This window comes from Delphinus delphis, chromosome 1, assembly GCF_949987515.2.
Source record: "Delphinus delphis chromosome 1, mDelDel1.2, whole genome shotgun sequence".
Taxonomy (NCBI): domain Eukaryota; kingdom Metazoa; phylum Chordata; class Mammalia; order Artiodactyla; family Delphinidae; genus Delphinus; species Delphinus delphis.
In genome coordinates this window covers 83,047,608-83,072,059 of record NC_082683.1, presented here as the reverse complement: position 1 = coordinate 83,072,059, position 24,452 = coordinate 83,047,608, and positions in this window count along the sequence as shown.

The following is a 24,452-nucleotide window of genomic DNA, read 5'->3' as shown; positions in this document are numbered from 1 at the left end:
TATTTTGTTGAGGACTTTTGCATCTATATTCATCAGTGATATTGTTCTGTAATTTTCTTTTTTTGTAGTATCTCTGTCTGGTTTTCGTATCAGGGTGATGGTGGACTCGTAGAATGAGTTTGGGAGTGTTCCATGCTCTACAAGTTTTTGGAAGAGTTTGAGAAGGATAGGTGTTAGCTCTTCTTTAAATGTTTGATAGAATTCACCTGTGAAACCATCTGGCCCTGGACTTTTGTTTGTTGGAAGATTTTTAATCACAGTTTTAATTTCATTACTTGTGATTGGTCTGTTCATATTTTCTACTTCTTCCTGGTTCAGTCTTGGAAGGTTATACCTTTCTAAGAATTTGTCCATTTCTTCCAGGTTGTCCATTTTATTGGCATAGAATTTCTTGTAGTAGTCACTCGTGATGCTTTTTATTTCTGTGTTGTCCATTGTAACTTCTACTTTTTCATTTTTAATTTTATTGATTTGAGTCCTCTCCTGCTTTTTCTTGATGAGTCTGGCTAAAGGTTTATCAATTTTGTTTATCTTCTCAAAGAACCAGGTTTTAGTTTTATTGATCTTTGCTATTGATTTCTTTGTTTCTATTTCATTTATTTCTGCTCGGATCTTTATGATTTCTTTCCTTCTACTACCTTTGGGTTTTGTTTGTTCTTATTCCTTTTTCTAGTTCCTTTAGGTGTAAGGTTAGTTTGTTTATTTGAGATTTTTCTTGTTTCTTGAGGTAGGATTGTGCTGCTCTAAACTTCCCTCTTAGAACTGCTTTTGCTGCATCGCATAGGTTTTCGATTGTCGTGTTTTCGTTGTCTTTTGTCTCTATGTAGTTTTTGATTTCCTCTTTGATTTCTTCAGTGATCTCTTGGTTATTTAGTAATGTTTAGACTCCACGTCTTTGTGGTTTTTACTTTTTTTCCCCTGTAATTGATTTCTAATCTCATAGCATTGTGGTCGGAAAAGATGCTTGATATGATTTCAATTTTCTTAAATTTACCAAGGCTTGATTTGTGACCCGAAATTGTAATCTGTTTTTTCTGGACGGAATGTCCTATAAATATCAGTTAGATCTTTCTGGTCTATTGTGTCATTTAAAACTTGTGTTTCCTTATTAATTTTCTGTCTGAATGATCTGTCCATTGGTGTAAGTAAGGTGTTAAAGTCCCCCACTATTACTATGTTACTGTCAATTTCCTCTTTTATAGCTGTTAGCAGTTGCCTTATGTATTGAGGTGCTCCTATGTTGGGTGCATATATATTTATAATTGTTATATCTTCTTCTTGGATTGATCCCTTGATCATTATGTAGTGTCCTTCCTTGTCTCTTGTAACATTCTTTATTTTAAAGTCTATTTTATCTGATATGAGTGTTGCTACTCCAGCTTTCTTCTGATTTCCATTTGCATGGAATATCTTTTTCCATCCCCTCACTTTCAGTCTGTATGTGTCTCTAGGTCTGAAGTGGATCTCTTATAGACAGCATATTTATGGGTCTTGTTTTGTATCAATTCAGCAAGCCTGTGTCTTTTGGTTGGAGCATTTAATCCATTCACGTTTAAGATAATTATCGATATGTATGTTCCTATTACCATTTTCTTAATTGTTATGGGTTTGTGTTTGTAGGTCCTTTTCTTCTCTTGTGTTTCCCACTTAGAGAAGCTCCTTTATCATTTGTTGTAGAGCTGGTTTAGTGGTGCTAAATTGTCTTAGCTTTTGCTTGTCTGTAAAGCTTTTGATTTGTCCATCGAATCTGAATGAGATCCTTGCGAGGTAGAGTAATCTTGGTTGTAGGTTCTTCCGTTTCATCACTTTAAATATATTGTGGTACTCCCTTCTGGCTTGTAGAGTTTCTGCTGAGAAATCAGCTGTTAACCTTATGGGAGTTGCCTTATATGTTATTTGTCATTTTCCCTTGTTGCTTTCAATAATTTTTCTTTTGTCTTTAATTTTTGTCAGTTTGATTACTATGTGTCTCAGCTTGTTTCTCCTTGGGTTTATCCTTCATGGGACTCTCTGCACTTCCTGGACTTGGGTGGCTATTTCCTTTCCCATGTTAGGGAAGTTTTAGACTATAATCTCTTCAAATATTTTCTCGGGTCCTTTCTCTCTTTCTTCTTGTTCTGGGACCCCTGTAATGTGAATGTTGTTGCATTTAATGTTTTCCCAGAGGTCTCTTAAGCTGTCTTCATTTCTTTTCATTCTGTTTTCTTTATTTTTTTCCGCAGCAGTGAATTCTACCATTCTGTCTTCCAGGTTACTTGTCCATTCTTCTGCGTCAGTCATTCTGCTATTGGTTCCTTCTAGTGTATTTTTTATTTCAGTTATTGTATTGTTCATCTCTGTTTGTTTGTTCTTTAATTCTTCTAGGTGTTTGTCCTTTAATTCTTCTAGGCCTTTGTTAAACATTTCTTGCATCTTCTCGATCTTTGCCTCCATCATTTTTCCGAGGTCCTGGATCCTCTTCACTGTCATTATTCTGAATTCTTTTTCTGGAAGGTTGCCCATCTCCACTTCATTTAGTTGTTTTTCTGGGGTTTTATCTTGTTCCTTCATCTGGTACAGAGTCCTCTGCCTTTTCATTTTATCTATCTTTCTGTGAATGTGGTTTTCGTTCCACAGGCTGCAGAATTGTAGTTCTTCTTGCTTCTGCTGCCTGCCCTCTGGTCTTGTTTGTTTTCTATGTCTGTGAGTCTGTTTCTGTTTTGTAAATAATTCGTTTGTATCATTTTTTTAAATTCCACATATAAATGTTATCATATGATATTTGTCTTTCTCTGTCTGAATTACTTCACTTAGTATGATCATCTCTGGGTCCATCTGTGTTGCTGCAAATGGCATTATTTTATTCTTTTTTATGGCTGAGTAATATTTCATTATATATATATATATATATATATATATATATATATATATATATATGTACACGTATATATATATACACCACATCTTCTTTATTCATTCATCTGTCGATGGACACTTAGGTTGCTTCCATGTCTTAAGTATTACAAATAGTGCTGCTCTGAACATTGGGGTACATGTATCTTTTCAAATTAGAGTTTTCATCTTTTCCACATATATGTCCAAGAGTGGGATTGCTGGGTCATATGGCAATTCTATTTTTAGTTTTTTAAGGAACCTCCATACTGTTCTCTGTAGCGGCTGAACTAATTCACATTCCCACCAACAGTGTAGGAGGGTTCCCTTTTTTCCACACCCTCTCCAGCATTTATTATTTGTAGATGTTTGATGGTGGCCATTTTGACTGGTATGAGGTGATACCTCATTGTAGTTTTGATTTGCATTTCTCTAATAATTAGCGACCCTGAGCATTTTTTCATGAGCCTGTTGGCCATCTGTATGTCTTCTTTGGAGAAACATCCATTTAGGTATTCTGCCCTTTTTTTTTTTTTTTTTTTTGCGGTACGCGGGCCTCTCACTGCTGTGGACTCTCCCGTTGTGGAGCACAGGCTCCGGACGCGCAGGCTCAGTGGCCATGGCTCACGGGCCCAGCCGCTCCGCGTGTTCTGCCCATTTTTTGACTGTGTTATTTGTTGTTTTGATATTGTTTTGATATGAGCTGTTTGTATATTTTGGAAATTAATCCCTTGTCAGTTGCATTGTTTGCAAATATTTTCTCCCATTCTGCACGTAATTTGTATACTTTTGTGAATGTAGGTTTTATTTTACCATAAAAAAATAATTTAAAAGTAGTGCCTTCTGCATTCTGATTTCTTATCATGTCACCTGGAAGCTTGTTAGAAATGAAGAATCTGGACCCTACCTCAGACCTACTAGACCTACTGAGCCCCAGTGGTTTGTCTGCACATTAAAGATTGAGAAGCACTGTCCAAGCTTAAAAGACCATAAATCACTAGTCCCAAGGTATTGGGAAAGTCACCTTATCCTTGAGTCTTAGTTTCTTATCAGCAAAATGGGCATAATAATATAGATGTGGCCTCCCTTCCAGGCTGCTGTGAGGAGGATGTGTGATGATGAATGTGAAAGTACTTTGAAAAAACAGTAAAGCACCATCTAAAAATTAGGTATTTTTATAACCTTGGGGTAGAGCCCTGAAAGAACCGATTACAAAGAAGCAAACAATGATCATTTCCTCAGTTTCATACTTTCTGGAATCTTTTCAACTCTAATTTCCTGGCAGCCTCACGCTTCTTGGTTCTTCTTCTTCAAACTTGCTTTCCTCCCTGCCCTAGGACCCAGATGCTGGGTCCTCCAGGCCCTTTACAACCTCTCTAGGACAGTTGGCCTCTTTCAAAAGGCACTGGGGTTGCCAACGTGACTTTCTCACAAATCAAATTGTGCTGTATAACAACAGTGTTCTGGCTTCACCTGGGCGGAAGCTGAGCTCCAGAGAAATCTGTGAACAGTGTATAGGCAGGCCTCCAATACACTTTCCATTGCTCATAGCTCTTGTTTTTTAGGGAAAAAAAGCAGAAATCCTGTGGTCTACACGTTGGAAAAACTCAAAAAGTGATGAAAAATACATGCATTATTTTGTAAGATATTAAGTCTTCTAAACTTTGAAAAATACACAGCAATTCACAAAATGTCCAAATGGACAGGTAAGGAAAGTACTTATGCGTGTGGCTGGCCCAGGTTTCTTGCATTGGGCTCCTTCTGCTGAGTTTCAAGAATCAACATGATGTTATTTTTAAGGATGAATTTCATAAACACTAGGCATTCAGTTGTTAAGGTTAATCATTTGTTCATTTAAGTATGTCTTTAAAGGCTGGCCCACACCAGGTTCTGTTCTTGGTTGTCCTTGTGACCTACTAGTACAACATGGAGAGATATAGATGTGTGTGTGTGTGTGTGTGTGTTTGTGTTTGTGTGTAGGTTTTTCAGTGACCACATTAAAGAAAGAGAAGATATCAAAGGGGTATAGTGAAATTTTTAAGAACTCCCCCCAGAGCACATGTTCTAGAGTCAGACCTTCCTGGCCAATCCTAGTACTACCAGTTATTAGTTGTAAGACTGGGTAAGTTACTTAATTGCACTGGATATAAATGTTTTCAGCTGTACAATGGGGACAAAAACATGACCTGCTTTTTAGGTTTACTGTAAAAATTAAATGACTTAAACCATGTGCCTAGTATGTGATAAGGACTCCATAAATGTTAATTACATAACGATCAAAGAGAGGAACTAGACATCAACTTAGGAGAAAAAACTTCAAACTTATTAATGTCATTATCATGCTTATTGATGTTCTTCTGATGATATTTGTGCAGAAAAGAGTTAACATAGCAGGCTCTTTTATTTTCAGACAAATTATGCTCAGAGACTGAGAATGTGTTTGCCAATAATTTATCTATCATAGGTTCACTGTGGGAATTATAATAATTTCACAAGCCGATAACATACAGGATAAGTCTCTTAATAAGCCAGTAAAAAAATAACATAGTCCAAACCAATGATAGATTAATTACAGTATTGTTCCAGGTAAGGGGGGAGAGGAAACGAATAAAGTCCAAATTTAGTTGAGGTGTGCCTTTGCACGAGCTGGTTCAGAATAGTCAGCTTAGCCAGCCAAGAGCTGACTTCCAGCTGCTAGAGAAGTGGAAGTCCCTTGTTGCTAGGGATGCAAGCATTGGTGTTGGCAGGCAAGATGCTCCCCTTCATGAGGCTGCTGCAGTTTTCACCACTGCTGGCAAAGAGTCACCTTGCCGAGGCAGGGGCTAGTGCCCCAAGGTCTTCAGAGAGCTATTAAGATCAGCAAAGGGTAGCCTTGCCCAGACCGAATGGTCTTGGTAAGTCCTCACCAACTCTTGGTGTTTAAGGCTGAAATGTCCCCTAGCCAGAGTGGCTCCTCACGCGTTCTTATCCATAGGCCCCCAGCAGTGCCTGCCGACAGCTGAGCTACTGAGCGCTTAGAGACGACAATAGATGTTTATGACACATCAGGACACAGCTTCCTCGATGTAAACAACTTCACTCTTGGATCAAAACTTCAGTCTTAGATCAAAAAAAAAAAAAAGTGGGTTTGAAATCATGTGAAACCAATACACAGGCCTAAACTGCTATACACGGAGAGGTCTGCTTGCAAGGTTGGCCCTTGGTTGGTGTCTGGGAACATAGATTTTAAGAAGGTTCCCACCCTTAACTGATAAGACCGGCTTGCTGTGTCCAAACTGTTTATACAAACAACGTGGTTTATGCTCAACCCCCGCTTTCCTTCTGAGAGTCTGGAATTTGGGCTTGTTCTAGGCAGAGGCTGCCTGCGTGCACAATCAAAACCTTGGGCACCGAGTCTCCAAGGAGATCTGGTTGGCGTCTCTCTCATGTGCAGAATTCTTTGCTTAATCAAAGAACCAAGTGTGTCCTTTGGGACTCCATTGGGAGAGGACCCATAGATGCTTGTGCCTGGCTTTCCCCAGACTTCGCCTACCTGCTCTTCCCTTTGCTGACTGTGCTTGGTGTCCTTTCACTGTAATAAGTCAGAGCCATGAGCAGGACGGGATACTGAGTCCTGTGAGTCCCTCTCATAAATCATCAAACTTGGGAGTGGCCTTAGAGACCTCCGGATACAGTGGTAAACTAGTTGCCTCTGAAGGGAAAATATTTTTTTGGAAAATACTGGTACCAGGGCATTATCTAACTTAACGTCAATAAATGAACATATCATTTTCATAAAAAGACTCAGAAACATAGGACTTGAAAAAAATGTTCTTGAAAGAGTAAAGGATAAAAATGCTGCCAAGCAGCGTTCTGTCCTCAGTAACCCCTCTGTAAAATTGTAAAGATATAGGAATCTTTCAGCGCTGTAAAAGTTAACTGCAATGTGTAGAGGAAGGCAGAACATGGCAGTGCCGTAATTGATCATTTTTAAATCTTCACACTTTAAAAGTCCGCCTAGGGGCTTCCCTGGTGGCACAGTGGTTGAGAGTCCGCCTGCCTATGCAGGGTACATGGGTTCGTGCTCCGGTCCGGGAAGATCCCACATGCCGCGGAGCGGCTGGGCCCGTGAGCCATGGCCGCTGAGCCTGCGCATCCGTAGCCTGTGCTCCGCAACGGGAGAGGCCACAACGGTGAGAGGCCCGCGTACCGCAAAAAAAAAAAAAAAAAAAAAGTGCTCCTGCTCCCTTCACACAATTTACCCCCTAAGGGACTTGATTTCATTGTCAGTATAAATTAATTTTGATATTCACTCACAAGTCCTGTGTTTTAAGAGATAAATGTAAATGTATCGTGTTACAGATATTTCTAGACTAACTGCTTCAGCATCAGTTTTGAAATGTATTCATTCAACAAGAATTGATCGAATACCTTCTATGTGCCAGGCAGACATGTAAAATCTTCAGTTTAACTTCTGTCCTGCTGTTTTCATTATGATACCACGGAATGCAGCTTACTGGCCCTGGTTAGGCGAGCCTCTCAAAACCCCTTGCTTTATTTTCTCTTGAAGCTGATCATCAAACCATGTATTTGGGTATGTTGTTGTGCTGGGCTTTGTATCAAATGAATTAGTCAGAAGTATTGTTTTCCATCCTTTTGATGACAGCAGCTTTCCCAGTAAAAAAGCAAATCCTTCGTTTAAAAAAAAAAACAAAAAAACGTTTAATAGCATGGTACTCTTTCCAGCTGGTTAAATTTAGAACACTGAAAAAAAAAGTTTCATAAAAGACTCTTCTCCAAGACTGGGCTGGAGTATTTTCAATTTGAGGGTGAGCTGGATGAGTTTGTATTTAACTCACATATCTACAATCGTTTGTCCCTTCACACGAGGGGCCCAAGCCCTGCTGGTCCTCCCAGTTTGCATAACGGTGGGTGAACGCTGCTCTTGCATTATTGCCGCTGATGACGGCGCCTCCCTCTGAGTGGTGACAGATTTCAGGGAAAGGCCCGTGCCAAAGCTGTTAGTATTTCCACTTCAAGCCTCAAATTGAAACATTCCCGATCCCCTCGGAGGCCCACCCTTTCTGTTCTCTGAAGTAATTTGGAAGCCTACAGTCTGGAACTGGCAAAAATGATGGAGACAGACAGTCAATACATCCAGTTGCAAAAGGAAGCAATACATTAAGTCAAATCAATGTTTGTCTACTGAGCACGGAAGCTGTGGAAAGCCTGAGTCAGGAGTAAGAAAGTAAAATGTTGCATTCATGGAGCATATAATCTGGTTGACTGTCTAAGACAAGGCTTTTCGGTGTCAGGGAACAGAAAGCACCCTTGGGCTGGCTTATGCAAAACCAAGCCTTTATTATAAGTGAGAGAAAGAAAGTTGCTGGGTCTCACTAAGAGCCTGAAACCGAGGACTGAGTGCCAACAGGAACCAGTGTGGCTCTCCTTGTAGGTCTCAAGTCTCTCGCTGCCTCTTTTTCTCTGAGTTTCTATTTCGTGGTAACTCCATGCTGACCAGCTGTGTGAGCTTGAAACCAGCTGAGACTGCTTGTTGTATCTGCGAGGTCATTCCTCCCCTTCCATGGGAATAGCGTTTTAGCTGGACACAAAGCTACCAGCCAAAGGCTATGCTTCCACGCCTCCCTTGCTGCTAGTTGCAGCTGCTGACTAGGCTCTGGCCAAATGTGATACAGACAGGAGTGACGTATGTGTACAACTTCCAGGTTATGCTCTTACATAGAAAGGCGTGAGCTCCTCTCCTCATTTTCCCTCCTCACTGCCTAGGTGTGGCTGAAGATGGCAGATCTGAAGCTATGTCTTCGACCTGGAGATGGAAACTGCCAGTAGAAAATGGCAGAGACATGAGGTAGAAGGAGCCTGGGTGTCCAACTCCGTGGAGTCATCAGGCTAGCCTTGGACAGCCTAGGTTCAGACACTTTTAGGAAAGAGAAACATGCTTCTATCTTGTTTAAGCTGGTGTTATTTTGGTCTTTATGAAAGAAGCTGGAGCCTGGAACCTAACACATAAACCTGCTTCCTCTGCTTTTCTACATATAAAATGGAAAATGACCACCTCATATCTTCTAAATTTATAAGACCTAAGTTGAAATGACCAACCAAGGATCAAACTCCCAAGCAAGAGAATTGATTGCCCCATCTTGGTTTTCTAGTCAGCTAAACTGAGAGGGGAGAGTTGAAGGATACAGGCCTAGGGGCTGGGCTCACCCTGTGGGTGGGGCGGATTTCAGGGGTCCTCAGAGACGCCCATCTACTTTATTGACCCAGGCTTCCGTACTGAGACTAACCATTCCTAGAGGCATATATGTACTGTTTTAGAAATAAATAATGTGTAATATGTAAACGTAAAGCATATGCATTAAGTGGATTAGTGAGTGAGAAGGAAAGCTCAGAAATTGGAAGGGGAACCAACATCTCTCTCCCAATTAATAAGGTCTCCTGTGGACCCGTCCTCCCACGTGGATCTTCCAAAGCTGCTGGTTCTGCCAAGGAGGAGAATGATCCCAAGTAGAGAAGAAAGACTCTTCAGTGAAGGGTATCCCAGGAGCTGTGTTCTCCTGCTAGACTCTCAAACCAGACAGAGTAACTATGAGGTATGTTTGGTAGGTAGGTGAGAGTTTGGGATGAAAGGAAAGGATGCCAGAGTGGAGAGCAGCACTTTGGGTATATGGGTGTGTCACCCCCAGGGACTGAGATAACAGCAAGGAAGAATGAGGCAGGGGATTCTTTGTGTTCATCATCTTCTCTCTTCCCCTATTTTCCCTCTCAGCCAGCAGCCAGCAGCAGGGCGTAATAGTTAAGGGAATGGACTCTGGAGCTCCCCTGAGTAAGCTGGCAGGTCGCCCTCTCTGGGCCACAATTTCTTCACTTTCATCTGTAGAAGGAATACAGTAGCACCCACCTCACAGCATTATGTGAGGACTAAGGGAGGTAATAATATGGGGAAAGTGCTCAGAACAGTGCCTGGCACAAAGTAAGTGCTATGGATGTTAGCTATCATTATTAAGCCCGTAATAATCATTATTATCCTTTCATTAAGCAAATGCTTATTAAGCCCCTGCTTAGCGCTGAGAACAAGAGACCCAGCTGAGTTAAGTAACTTGCCCAAAGTTTCACAACTAAGAATTATTGATGCTGGGTTTAGACCAAGTGGGTTTGGACCAAATGGGCTCTGAGGGGAATTCTTATCAGTTTCGCCCCACATGTTCCCTTTCTTCTTTCTTTTTCTCTCTCTCTGTCTCTTTATTTAAAATACTTATTTATTTACTTATTTGGCTGCACCGGGTCTTTAGTTGCTGCATGCGGGATCTAGTTCCCTGACCAGGGATCGAACCCAGGCCCCCCTGCATTGGGAGTGTGGAGCCTTAACCACTGGACCACCAGGGAAGTCCCTTTTTTCTCTTTCTTTTAATATGGTCATCAAAGATGTAAAAGAATTAATCTCTAAATTAAAGGAGCACACAGTCTAGTGAAAAGAGAGGCTAGACAATTATAATATGCAATAATTTCTATGACAGAGGTTAAAAACTAAAAGTCATAGGAGCCCAGAGGAGGTACTTAACCGGATTAGGGGGAGCCAGGGAGCCTTCCTGAAGAAAATGACTAGTGAGCTTAGTGAGAGAGAGAGAGCAGGTAAAGCAGAAGATGACATGGAAAAAGGCTTTCTGGACACAGATGGTTTACTAAATAACTAAAAGCAAGTCATTGCCTAGAACAAAGAATGTGAAGGTGAAATATATGAGGCTCAGAGAGTGTCCCCCTCCCTACCCCAGTAGTTATCAGTGAGACATTCCACGTGAGGAGGGCTTTGTAAACTCAAAGATGTGTGCATTCATCCTGGAAGCACGGGTGAGTCCCACGAGAGTAGGACAAGACTGGGTGTGCTGCTATCTTGGGGCACGTGTGTTTTTTGTTAAATCAAAGATATAAAAACAAACATCTTGACTTTTCATGAATCAGTTCAAATAGTAAAATCCAAGCAGGGAAAGCCATGACTTGGAAGGCATGTACTGTGTCTTGCACACTGCTGTCTCTCTAGAGTCTAAAACAGAACCTGGCACACAGTAACCACCCAACAGATATTTGTTGAGTGAATAAATGAACTGGATGAAAAGATGTGTGCATTTTAAGAGCACTGTTTGCCAACCTTCAGTTATCCTTTGTGGATTGATGCTGATTAGAACAGTATTTTTGGCTTACATCTGAAGGAGCTGATAAGTTACATATTAATCACTCTTTTGGATGGTTATATACATAACTCAGTAGTCTTCAGGAGGTAACACGGCATTTTTAAACTGAGGTGTATGCAGTATAATTGACTATACTGCAATTTGAACTCATAAATAAGAAGTGGGCACCTGCTTTGCACTCAGAACTCAACTAGGGATAAAACATGACCCCATCCCATGGATGTAAGATGTAATAGATGGGGATAACATGTGAAGAGGATCAGAATATGCCGCCCCCACCAAATATGTTGCTTTGGCATGAGGATTATTTTGAAGTGAAGGCAATTAAGAAACAACAGACACAGGAGGAACCTGCTGCCTTCCCGTTTTCTGACTAAAATCAGGGCATAAGTTTCCCTTTGTGAAGGTGTCACCCCCCTTCCCTCTCCTGTACTAAGAAGAGACCCTTAATCACAAGAGATTCTTATCACTGGAGTTTGCATAGCAAGCCTTACTAAAATAACCCTTATCTGCATTCATTTCCCCCATATACTTACCTTCCCCCAATTTTATGCCACTAGAAGCCAGAACCTCTTTACTTTTGTCATGTCACTCTTCCATATTCATGGCCCTATGTTAAAATGGTATATAAGCGGGCTTCCCTGGTGGCGCAGTGGTTAAGAGTCCGCCTGCCGATGCAGGGGACACAGGTTCGTGCCCCGGTCCGGGAAGATCCCACATGCCGCTCCGCGGCTGGGCCCGTGAGCCATGGCCACTGAGCCTGCGCGTCCGGAGCCTGTGCTCCGCAACGGGAGAGGCCACAACAGTGAGAGGCCCGCGTACCGCAGAAAAAAAAAAAAAAGAAATGAAATTGAGTTATTTGTAGTTAGGTGGATGGACCTAGAGTCTGTCATACAGAGTGAAGTAAGTCAGAAAGAGAAAAATAACATATGCCAACACATATATATGGAATCTAAAAAAAAAAAAAAAAAGGTTCTGAAGAACCTAGGGGCAGGACAGGAATAAAGATGCAGACGTAGAGAATGGACTTGAGGACACGGGGAGGGGGAAGGGTAGACTGGGACGAAGTGAGAGAGTGGCATGGATTTATATACACTACCAAATGTAAGGTAGATAGCTAGTGGGAAGCAGCAGCATAGCACAGGGAGATCAGCTCCGTGCTTTGTGACCACCTAGAAGGGTGGGATAGGGAGGGTGGGAGGGAGGGAGACGAAAGAGGGAAGAGATATAGGGATATATGTATATGTATAGCTGATTCACTTTGTTATAAAGCAGAAACTAACACACCATTGTAAAGCAATTATACTCCAATAAAGATGTTAAAAAAAGAAAGGGTGATCATTATCAGTGCTAACTGTGTGATAATGACTAATGGTGGTTTAACTGATATGCAAAGATAAGAGTATGTGAATAAATGTAAATAACTGAGGGATAGTTTTTAATGAAGTACGTGCAATTTCACCTTGGGAACATATGCTTAAAAATAATAGTATATGATCATTTAAATCTCATGAAACCATTGGAGGAAAAATATCCTTTTTTTCTTGGATAACTTCTGGCAGGACAGTAGTAAAACCGAATAATTCAAAGGCAAATTACAACAGCTGAAATTGATTTTTGTTTTTGGATTTGGAATACAAGAATGCATTGTTTTATTGCACTTCATTTATTGTGCTTTGAAGATACTGCATTTTATATAAATTGATGGTTTGTGGCAACCCTGCATCGAGTAAATCTATGGTACCATTTTTCCAATAACATTTACTCCATGTCTCTGTGTCCCATTTGGGTAATTCTCCCAATATTTCAAACCATTTCGTTATTATTATATTTATGATGGTGATTCTTGATGTTACTGTTGTAATTGTATAACATAAGACACCCATATAAGGCGGTGAACTTAACTGATAAATGTTGTACGTGTTCTGACAGCTCCACTGACCAGCCACTCCCCAACACTCTCCCTTTCCTTGGGCCTCCCTATTCCCTGAAACACAGCAATATTGAAATTAGGCCAATTAATAACCCTGCAATGGCCTCTAAGTGTTCAAGTGAAAGGAAGAGCCCCACATCTTTCTTAAAGATGTGAGACTTTAAATCAGAAGCTGGAAATAATTAAGCTTAGTGAGGAAGGCATGTTGAAAACAGAGAACGGCTGAAAACTAGGCCTCTTGTGCCAGTTAGGCAAGTTGTGAAGGCAAAGGAAAAGTTCTTCAAGAAAATTAAAAGTGCTACTCCAGTGAACACACAAATGATAAGAAAGCGAAACAGGCTTATTGCTGATACATAGAAAGTTTTAGTGGTCTGGATAGAAAGAAAGTTTTAGTGGTCTGGATAGATCAGACCACCCATGACGTTCCCTTAAGCCAAAGGCTAATCCAGAGCAGGCCTTAACTCTCTTCAGTTCCGTGAAGGCTGAGAGAGGTGAGAAGCTGCAGAAGAAAAGCTTAAAGCTAGCAGAGGTTTAAGGAAGGAAGCCATATCCAATAACTTAAAAGTACAAGATGAACCAGCAAGTGCTGATGTCGAAGCTGCAGCAAGTTATCCAGAAGATCTAGCTAAGATCATGAATGAAGGTGCTACACTAAATGACAGGTTTTCAATGCCTGGCTTCAGAGCTTCAAAGGCAGGCTGACTCGGTTAGGGGCTAATGCAGCTGGTGACTTGAAGTTGAAACCAGTGCTCATTTACCAATCCCAAAATCCTAGGGTCCTTAAGAATTAGGCTAAATCTACTCTGCCTGTGCTCTATAAATGGAACAACAAAGCCTGGATGACAGCACATCTGTTTACAACATGGTTTACTGAATATTTTAAGCCCACTGTTGAGAGCTACTGCCCAGAAAAAAAGATTACTTTGGAAATGTTACTGCTCATTGACAATGCACCTGGTCACCAAGAGCTCTGATGGAGATGTAAAATGAGATTAATGTTGTTTTCAAGCCTGCTAACACAGCATTCATTCTGCAGCCCACAGATCAAGGAGTAATTTCGACTTTCAAGTCTTATTATTTAAGAAATACATTTCATAAGTCCATAGCTGCTATCGATAGGGATTCCTCTGCTGGATCTGGGCAAAGTGAATTGAAAACCTTCTGGAGAGGATTCACCATTCTAGATGCCATCAAGACTGTTGTGATTCATGGGAAGCGGTGAAAATATCAACCCTCACAGGAATTTGGGAGAGGTTGATTCCAACCCTCATGGATGCCTTTGAGAGGTTCAAGACTTCAGTGGAGGAAGTAACTGCAGTTGTGGTGGGAATAGCAAGAGAACTAGAATTAGAAGTGGAGCCTGAAGATGTGACTGAATTGATGTAATCTCAAGATAAAACTTGAATGGATAAAGAGTTGCTTCTTATGGATGAGCAAAGAAATTAATTTTTTGAGATGGAATCTACTCCTGGTGAAGCTGCTGTGAAGATTGTTGAAATGAAAGCCAAAGATTTAGAATATCACGTACACTGAGTTGATAAAGCAGCAGCAGGGCTTGAGAGGACTGACTCCCATTTTAAAAGTTCTACTGTGGGTAAAATGCTGTCAAACAGCACTGCCTGCTACAGAGAAACCGTTCATGAAAGGAAGAGTCCATCTGTGTGGCGAACTTCATTGCTTTATGTTAAGGAGCTGTCACGGCCACTTCAATGTTCAGCGATCACCACCCTGATCAGTCAGCAGCCATCAGCATCGAGACAGCATCCTCTACCAGCAAACAGATTACGGTTCGCTGAAGGCTCAGATGATGACCAGCATTTTTCAGCAATAAAGTATTTTTTAATTAAGGTGGGTACATTGTGTTTTTAGACATAATGCTGTTGCACACTTCATAGACTACAGTGCAGTGTAAACATAACTTTTCTATGCACGGGGAAACCAAAAGAATTGTGTGACTTGCTCTATTGCAACATTTGCTTTATTGTGGGGGTCTGGAACTGAACCCACAGTATCTTTGAGGTGTGCCTGTAAGGCCTATAAATCATACCTATACCTGCTTCAAGCTGAAAGTAAAGAGTGCTTCCATCACTTTACAAAGCAGTTTCTCTGAAAACTTTTTGAAACAAAGGCTGAGTGAGGTCAAAATATTGTTAAAATCTGTGATCATGATCCAAGCATTTTAAAATGCAAAATTGGAGAAAGAAATGGAAACTAGTAGAGTAGCCAATTCTAAACACACAAAAAAGAGTGGAAAAATGTTTTCCTGTTATGTTGACTACATTCTCCCCTAAGTAATAAGGATTTTACTTGAACAAGCATTATAATATAATAGGTGGTTATTTATCTAGAATGGCTGGGAAATGGGCCCACCTACTTAATTTCATTTTTTGGATGAGTTATCAGATAACTCACTCAAGAATTTCTTTCTTTCTTTCTTTTTTTTTTTTTTTTTTTGTGGTACGCAGGCCTCTCACTGCTGTGGCCTCTCCCGTTGCGGAGCACAGGCTCCGGACGCGCAGGCTCAGTGGCCATGGCTCGCTGGCCCAGCCGCTCCGCGGCATGTGGGATCCTCTAGGACCGGGGCACAAACCCGTGTCCCCTGCATCGGCAGGCGGACTCTCAACCACTGTGCCACCAGGGAAGCCCAAGAATTTCTATTTTTAAGTCACCTCAATACTTCACTTCTCTGGGCTTATTTTAATCTTCCTTTAATTCAGAAAACAAGCACAAAAGAATTTTTAGGGCCTCAGATCACCATTGTTACTCTTTTAAGGCCAAATTCCTCACAGCCTTCAATACCTTGCTTGATCTGGCCCTCTGCCTACCTCTCCCACGTCATCCTTCTCCCTCTTGCTCCAGACCTCCAGCCACTTCTCTCTGTTTCTTGAATCCTCCAGCTCATCTCACCATTCAGATCTCAACTTAAATATCACCTGCTCCCTGACCACCCTCTCGGAAGCTGCACACAGACTCTCTAGCACAATATCGATTTGCTGTCTTCATGACTACAAGAAGTTATCTTCCCTATTGTATTTGCTTGATTAAGGCCTGTGTCATCGTACCCCCGCCCCCGCCCCCTCCCAGGAGACTGAAAGCTCCTAAAGAAGGATTTTTGTTTTTGAGCAGGTTTTGGGCTGATTTTTATTTTATAAATTTTTTAAAATTTTACTTAAAAATTTTTTTTCTATTCTTTTTCAATTTCTTTTTCCATTGGGACTTCCCTGGCTGCCCAGTGGTTAAGACTCCATGCTTCCAATGCAGGGGGCACGGGTTTGATTCCTGATTGGGGAACTAAGATCCCACAGGCCGCACGACACGGCCTAAATAAATAAATACATAAATAAAAAGAAGGATCTTAACTGTCTCATTTACCATTGTATTTCCTGGGCCTAGAAGAGCCCCCAGTACAGGATGGGCACTCAACAAATAGCTAATGAATGGGGTGAAGGAAAGGTTGATCAAATGGCGTACCTTCAAAAATGCATTCTATAAAATACATTGTTATCAGCTTATTTTTCATTCATTTATTAGATATTTATTGAATAGCTACGGTGTACAAAGTGTGGGAGATACAATGTTGAACAGATTGGTTCCTGCCCTCCTGGAGTTTATAATCTAATGAGAGGTAAAAGAAAAACCAGTTAGTTTAGTTTACTATGTTAATGTTTTTAATACTATTGAATAAAATGCCTCTTTCCCAAATGCCTTCATTGCCAAAAGTAAACATGTTTATTTCAAGAAACAGGTGCTAAGCAACTTTCTGTGGAAATACTCTCCTTTGTTAGAATAGCTGTGTGCTGAAATTCAGACCATTGAGAAAATGATTCCTGCTGCCTCAAAGAGTGAAAAGGAATTGCATTTCAATAGGGAGCTCTGATCTTTGCATTTCTGAGTGAACAAGTTTACAGAGGAATTAAACTGTATTAGTATTTTGATACCATCTTAAATTATCTAAGCTTTCCGAAAAGCAACAAAGATTGGAATGTGAGTCATTTTGCACTTCAAAATGGTTGCTTAGCTGCGATTCTTGATGTTTACCCTACTCGCTGCAAACCGAAGCTTTTAACTACATCCTTATCAAAATCAAGAACGCAATCATTATAAAGAATCTCAAAAGAAGCAACTGTATTTGATGAAGGTGAAAGGCAATGAGACTCTGAAACTTTATGATCCTCATTCCCTTTGAGAATCGACGAAAGCAGTAGGATCCTCTCCCAGAAAAGTGTCCCTGAGCACATACACAAAAATCACTTGCATAACAGTCTTGCGAAGGTTATGAATCCCTGATTGGGACCTCACTGCTCTTCCTAAACTCTTGCCACAGACTGCCAAGTTCTGGCAGCTGTTGAAGGATTGGTTTGATTTTGAACACCAAACTTCAACAGTCGGCAATTTCTTTGATCCTGAATGACAATAGATAAAATGACTGGGATTTAGCAGTGGCTTCAAGCAGGAATAAGGCAAGAATAAAGGCCAAAGGAGAGAGAAGGGCAGAGGAGACACAGGGAGAAAATGAATGAGGAGTGAATGAATGAGGAGTGAATGAATATGGGAGTGAAGAGAGGAAGGAGAGAGAGAAAGGGAGACAGAGGCAGGAGGTGGGGGATAGGGAGAGGGGGGCAGCCTTCCCGTCCAGACCTCCAGAGGAAGCACTTACTCCCTCAGCTCCTCCTGGCCCCTCTGGTCCATGACCAGTCAATCTGTCCAGCTCTCCCGGGCCCCTTCCATTGGAAGCCTAGGGTTTCTTTGCTCTGCTTCTCTCAGCCCACCTGCCTTATTATTAAGGACCGCTGCACTTCTCTGCTTCTTCCCGCGAGAGATGGGGTTTCTACTCCTGCTGCCTCCATTTCTTTACCAACCCTTCCCTGTCTTACCCAGTTATTTGATTTGTACCGTGGTCTTGGGGCTTCTCATCAAGAAGGACCATAGTGAAAAATAAAATGTTTTTTCTTGTCTTCACTTATTTTATATATAGTTACTCACCTTTGCCCTTAAAACTCTCTTCTACCTTGTTTTCTGGGTTCATTTTAGTGACTTTTTTGCACTTCTTCGTTGTTTCACTTGCTCCATCTCTCTTTTCCCCTCCAAAACTGAGCAATCCCAGAGTTTAGCTCTCACTTTTCTGTTTTCTTTACACTCCCTCCCTGAGGAAACTATGGATTATAATGATGTAGTATAGTGTGGTAAGAAAAACATGGGGTTCAGAAGCAGAAAAAAACCCTAAATTCTGGTTCTAATATCGCTGCTGTGCAACCTTGAACAAGTCACTAACCTCTCTGAGCCTCTGCTTCTTCCATCTGAAAAAAACTGAGGACAATAATATATCTCTAAAATTCTTGTCGTGAAGATTCAATGGGTTAAGATTTGTAAGAAAGTGCTTGTCATAGTCTTTCACTGAGTAAGCATCTTGACCATCGAGTATATGCCAGCCTCAATATAAGATGGTGCAATCAACAATACACAATTTTCTGCCCTAAATCTACTCACAGTCTAGGAAGATGATTGGCATGTAAACAAGTAAATTAAATACACTGTGTCAGGAGCAACAATAGGAATATTTACAAAATATTTAGAAAGGACACACAGGAAAGGGAATAAATACATCTACAGGAGGTTTGTGATACAAGGAAGGCTTCTGGGGAAAGGTGATATTTGAGTTGGATTTTGAAGGATAAATGTTAAACAATAGAAGCAGAAAAAATCAGGTCATGTAGAGGCACCTAACTGTGAAACAGCAGGGACTACTCAGGCTGGAAAAGTGTGGAGAGGCCAGAAAATACTGCGGTGATGATAATGGTGATAACACCCAATTATTGACAGATTGCTCTGTGCCAGGCACTGCCATGTAATTAAGCACTTGCACACGTGATTTCTTGCAATCCTCATTACAACAACCCTGTGAGCGGAAGAGCTTGGGGCTTGGCCCTGTGGCCAAATGAAGAGCCACTAGACTTTTAAGTAGGGCGGATACTATGATCATAGTGTATTTAGAAAAGTGATTAAGGCATCAGGGATTTTTTAATCATGGTGAAGTACACATAACATACATTTTATTTATTTATTTATTATTTTGGGGGGTATGCGGGCCTCTCACTGTTGTGGCCTCTCCCGTTGCGAGCACAGGCTCCGGACGCGCAGGCTCAGCGGCCATGGCTCACGGGCCCAGCCGCTCCGCGGCATGTGGGATCCTCCCGGACCGGGGCACGAACTCCTGTCCCCTGCATCGGCAGGCGGACTCTCAACCACTGCGCCACCAGGGAAGCCCCATTTTAGTCATTTTTAAGTATACTGTTCAGTAGCATTAAGTATATTCACATTGTTGTGCTACCATCACACCATTCATCCACAGAACTCTTCATCTTGTAAAACTGAAACTCTGTACCCATTGAACAAGAACTCATTTCTCCCTCCCCGCAGCCCGTGGCAACCACCATCCTACTTTCTGTCTCTGTGAATTTGACTACTCTAGGTACCTAATATAAGTGGAATCATACAGTATTTTTCCTTTAGTGACTGACTTATTTCATTTAGCATAATGTCCTCAAGGGTTGTCCATGTTGTAGCATGTTTCAGAATTTCTTTTTATTTCTTTTTAAGCTGAGTGATATTCTATTGTATGTATATACCACATTTTGCTTTTCCATTCATCCATCGATAGACACCTGGGTTGCTTTCACCTCTTAACTATTGTGAATAATGCTGCTGTGAACTTGGGTGTACAAATATCTCTTCAAGGTCCTGCTTTCAAGTCTTTTGGGTATATACACAGAAGTGGAATTGCTGGATCATATAGTAATATTCTATTTTTATTTTTATTTTTATTTTTTTGGCCGTGCTGCATGGCTTGCGGGATCTTAGTTCCCCCACCAGGGATTGAACCCGGGCCCTTGGCAGTGAGAGCATGGAGTCCTAACCACTGGACCGCCAGGGAATTCCTAGTAATATTCTTTTTTTTTTTTTTTTTTGAGGAAATCCATGCTGAAAGGCATCAGGTTTGAAGATAAATCTGGAAGAGGAAGCCTGTGGGCAGGATGCCATTCCCTGACTAGAGATGGTAAGAACCTCAACTTCAGGCTATTGGGAATGAAGAGAAGGGAATGTAGGTAAGCAATTGACAAGATCTTGGTGCCTAACTGGCGGGAAGAGAAGGGGATTCTGGATGACTCCCTTACAGGGTATCTCCAGACTTTTTGCCTGAAGTGTATATAAGTTTAGGGACCCCCTTTGAGAAAAAGAATTTTTAAAATGAACTAAAAAATTAAGTGCAAGGTTCTGAAAGGGGTCCATGGAAGTGAGGGGGCCCTTCTAATGTACACCTGAGGGAGAAGAGCACGTGCAGATGACATGGGCATCATTTTATCTGGCCTGCCGACATCCTTTTCCTCTGGGGTTATGCGTCTCCCCTTTCTCAGCTCCTGTGGTGATGGAGGAGCTGCCTACTCACCTTCCATACCATCTCAGGTCCAGACCTCCCAGTCAGGGCTTTTCTCCCTGTGGCTAAGACATTGCTGTGGAGAGGGGTAGGTGACCCAAAGTAGGTCAGTGAGACTCAGTTCTGGGACTTTTGTTGGAACTCTTGGGAAATGGTTCATTTTTCTATTATGCCTTTTTTTTCTTTTCTTTTCTTTGTGGCTACTGAGAGGTTAGGATGTAAGCCTGAACCTTTTGGTGGTAAATCTGACGCCAAAAGGGAAGAGTCAGTGGAAGAGAAGAGGTATATGGGGATACACTGGCTTGTGATACACTTTGATTGAGTCCCTGGGTCCAGTCATGCCTAAAGTTAGAACGACTTCAGCCATTTTTGTCTATGTCACTTTGAGTCAGTCTTCTGTCTGCTCTAACCAAAATATGCAGCTTCTGTATCTGTTCACCAAAAAGAACAGTGGTGGGCCCTGCTTGGATCACATGCCTCCTTGGACCCAGTAACTGTGCCTCGGGGGATAGGGCAAACACTTTGACAAGTCGGCCACGTGAAAGCCTCTGGTGGGGAAGGAGGTGGCTCTGAGATTGAGCGACTGACAGTATCCCATGAAGTGAGTGGTGGGTACTCCCGAGATGAAGCCAAAAATTTTTAAAAAGGAGTAGATGCGCCTTACAAAGGGTGATTTTAGATTCTTGAGGGATCTAGGAAGTTGGTTCTTCAGAAATCATCCTAAAGCAAGCCCAGTTTCAAATCCTAATTTTGCTCTCTATTAACCATCTGCTTTTGGCCAGGTTGTGCATCCTTTCTTACTGAGTCAGTTTCTGAGTGTAAAATGGGTATAGATAATATTTACCATTTTAGGATTGTTGTGAGGGATGCCTATAAATGAACGACCATTTTATTTATCATCTAAACAGGGACACTTTTGAGAGCAAAAAGGAACACTGTCAAGGAGCCTTATCAGGACTGCCTGAGACAAAAAATATTAGCAGTACCCCCTTTCACTCTCAAAAGTATCCCTATATGGGTGCTAAATTGTATGATCTCTCTGCCCATGATGCACCTCTAATATTGTTTAGCACATAGTAGCTGCTGAAAAGTCGCTTAGCCTCCTCTGAGCCTTCTAATAGAACTGACTGTTTCCTACTTATTATACTTCTTTGTAATTCTCTGGCATTGTGTTTCTACAGGGGATATTCTCCAAAATATTTTTTACTATTGTCCTGGTGGGAAGGTACATGACAATACGATCTACAGACTTGTATCTGTGAAAGCACTTTCTTAAAGCTTCCCACCAACTGCTTTTAATTAATGGGCATTTGGAAAGGTAGCATTGACCTCTTTAAGAGCATTTATTTCAATTCAAAGCATTCTGCATATTAAAGACAGCTCCAGTTAAAATACTTGAGATTGTTGGGACATACCCTGGTAGCTATTTTGTAATGTGAAATTTTACTTAAACTCTAACATTTGCTGACACATTTGATTGTTAGACTTTGGTCAGGATTTTCTAAATCTGTCCTGGCAATGATAAGTTAAAGATGTATTCTATAATAGGAAAACACAAAAAATGGAGAAAAGATTGAACAGATACTCCATGAAAAAGATATACACATGAAAAAATAAGCACAATAAAAGATGCCTAACATCATTACTTATTTGAAAAATTAAAATTTAAGCCACAATGAGATACCACCTCACACCTATTAGAGTGGCTAAACTTAAAAATATTGACCATAATAAGTGTTGGTGAAGATGTAGAGAAGCTACAACTCTCATACACTGCTGGTGGGAATGTAAAATAGTACAATTATTTGGGGAAAAGTTGGCAATTTCTTAAAAAGTTAAATGTATAACTTTCATATGATCCAGCCATTCCACTCATAGGTATTTATCCAAGAAAAATGAAAGCATATATCCATAAAAAGACTTGTACATGAATGTTCATAGTTTTATTTGCAATAGCTAAAAATGGGAAGCAACACAAATGTTCATCAACAAGGGGATGGGTATATATATATATATATATATATATATATAGTGATATATCCTTACAATGGAATACTACTCAGTAGTAAAAAGGTATGAACTACTGATATATGCTACAATGTCAATGAATTTCAAAATAATTTTGCTGAAAGAAGCCATTTAAAATGGACACACTGTATGGTCCCATTTATGTAAAATCCTAGGAAACACAAACTGATATGTAGAGACAGAAAATGTATCCGTGGTTGCTTGACCAGGTTGGGTAGCAAGGAGGAGAAAGAGGGAGGGATTAAAAAAGACCCACTTTTTTTTTTTTTTTTTTTAAAAAAGACCCACTTTTAAGTAGGTAGTGGCATTCAGTACATTTTCATTGTTCTGCGACTATCAGCACTATCCATCTCTAAAATTTTTTATCATCCCAAACTAAACCTTTGTACCCGTTAAACAATAACTCCCGTTACACAAAACTCACATTTCTGTCAAGTTTTCATGACAAAATTGAATATGATTCTTGTACATTCTACAAGGAATGACCTTGAAGCAGATTAAAGTGATTTTGACCCTGTGTTCTCCGTCGCCACTGTAGTGAGACAGGCTTACATCATAGCAGGAACGGAATGTGATAGAACTGTGATTTGTACCTCAGATCTGGCCACCATTTCCCACACTCTTTACTCCCAAAGAAAAGTGGGTAAGGTCTTGTCCATGACACTTGGCCACTATCACACTACTGGAAAAACAGCCCAAACGGCTTGCCTCACTCATCCTGTGTCATATTTGTGTGGGAAGACTGAGCTAATTATCATTCCTACCTCCTTACTAAATTAGCAAATCACATATAAATCATTCACCTTCCTCCCTATTAGCCTCCTTCACCTTCTCCCCCCACCCCCCAGTCATTCAAAAGTCCTTGAAAAGCTAATAGCAGTCTTGTGCATTTTCTTTTAAAGTTGACTTATTCATTTCTGCTCCAGGATGGCTCAACTACGGTAAAATATTTGGTTCCTCTTCTCAAGCAGGTTGCCACACCTGGTTCCATGGTCTGTCCTGGCACAGTAGCTGGTGTTTGATAAACAAAACTCTTATACTAGGGTCTCAGGGATGGAAACATGTCCTAAGTGTGCAGGAGAAAGTGATGGCAGGAGGCACAGCTTTGGAAGCTGGCAGACCTGTGCCAGGATACTTAGGTCTCTGGGTTTCAGCTTTCTCACCTCTACAACGGACATGATGTCTACCTACCGGTTGTTTGGGGGTAGTAAATGAGAAAGTTTGGAAGGCATCTAGAACAGTGCCAGGCGCTCAGGCGAGTGACCAAAGTTCTGTTCCTTTCCTCCTCTCTATCAAATTACTTCGAGATCAGAGGGAAAGAAAGTGGTGGGTTGGAAGCAGGACCACTAAAGAATGGAGGCCACTTTTGGCCGAAAGGATACAAGGATATTTATCTCTACACAAAGATCTGGTTCAAAGAAGCCTACAGATTTTTTTAAAAAAAAACAGCCACCTGGGTTTTTGGATTAGCTGAACCCCGTATAAAGATGCTTGTAAAAAGGAGCTGGTGCGAATACAGAAAAGGACTTGAAATGCCCAGGCTCTGCCATGGCACATTCCCCAGTATTTTCCGCACGGCACACACAGAGTGAACTCGAATTTGGCCCAAAGCCTTGACTGTTCCCATGGCGGCAACAGGGGAGAGGTCAGACCAACAGGCGTGGGAAGCTGCTAGGTATGGGAGGAAGAAGCAGGTGTCGGAGGACGGGCCCCTTTTCTCAGGCAGAGGGGCCCCAAGGCTGCTCCTGGTGCTTCCCGCAGCGGGTGGAAGGGTCCTGCCCGCCACCTGCGCCCGCTGGGCCTGGAGGCGGGGAGGAGACAGAAGGAGGTGGCGGGTCGGCGGCGGGCCAGCCGTCGTGGGCTTCCCTCCCCTCCGCCGGCCCCCGAGCGAATGCCTGGAAGTTGACGCGAACTCCGGGCCGCTGGGAAGCCCCCGGGCGCGGGGGCAGGGCCGGCTCCCATCGCGGGGCTGGCCTCCGCCTGCGCTGCCCCGTCGGCC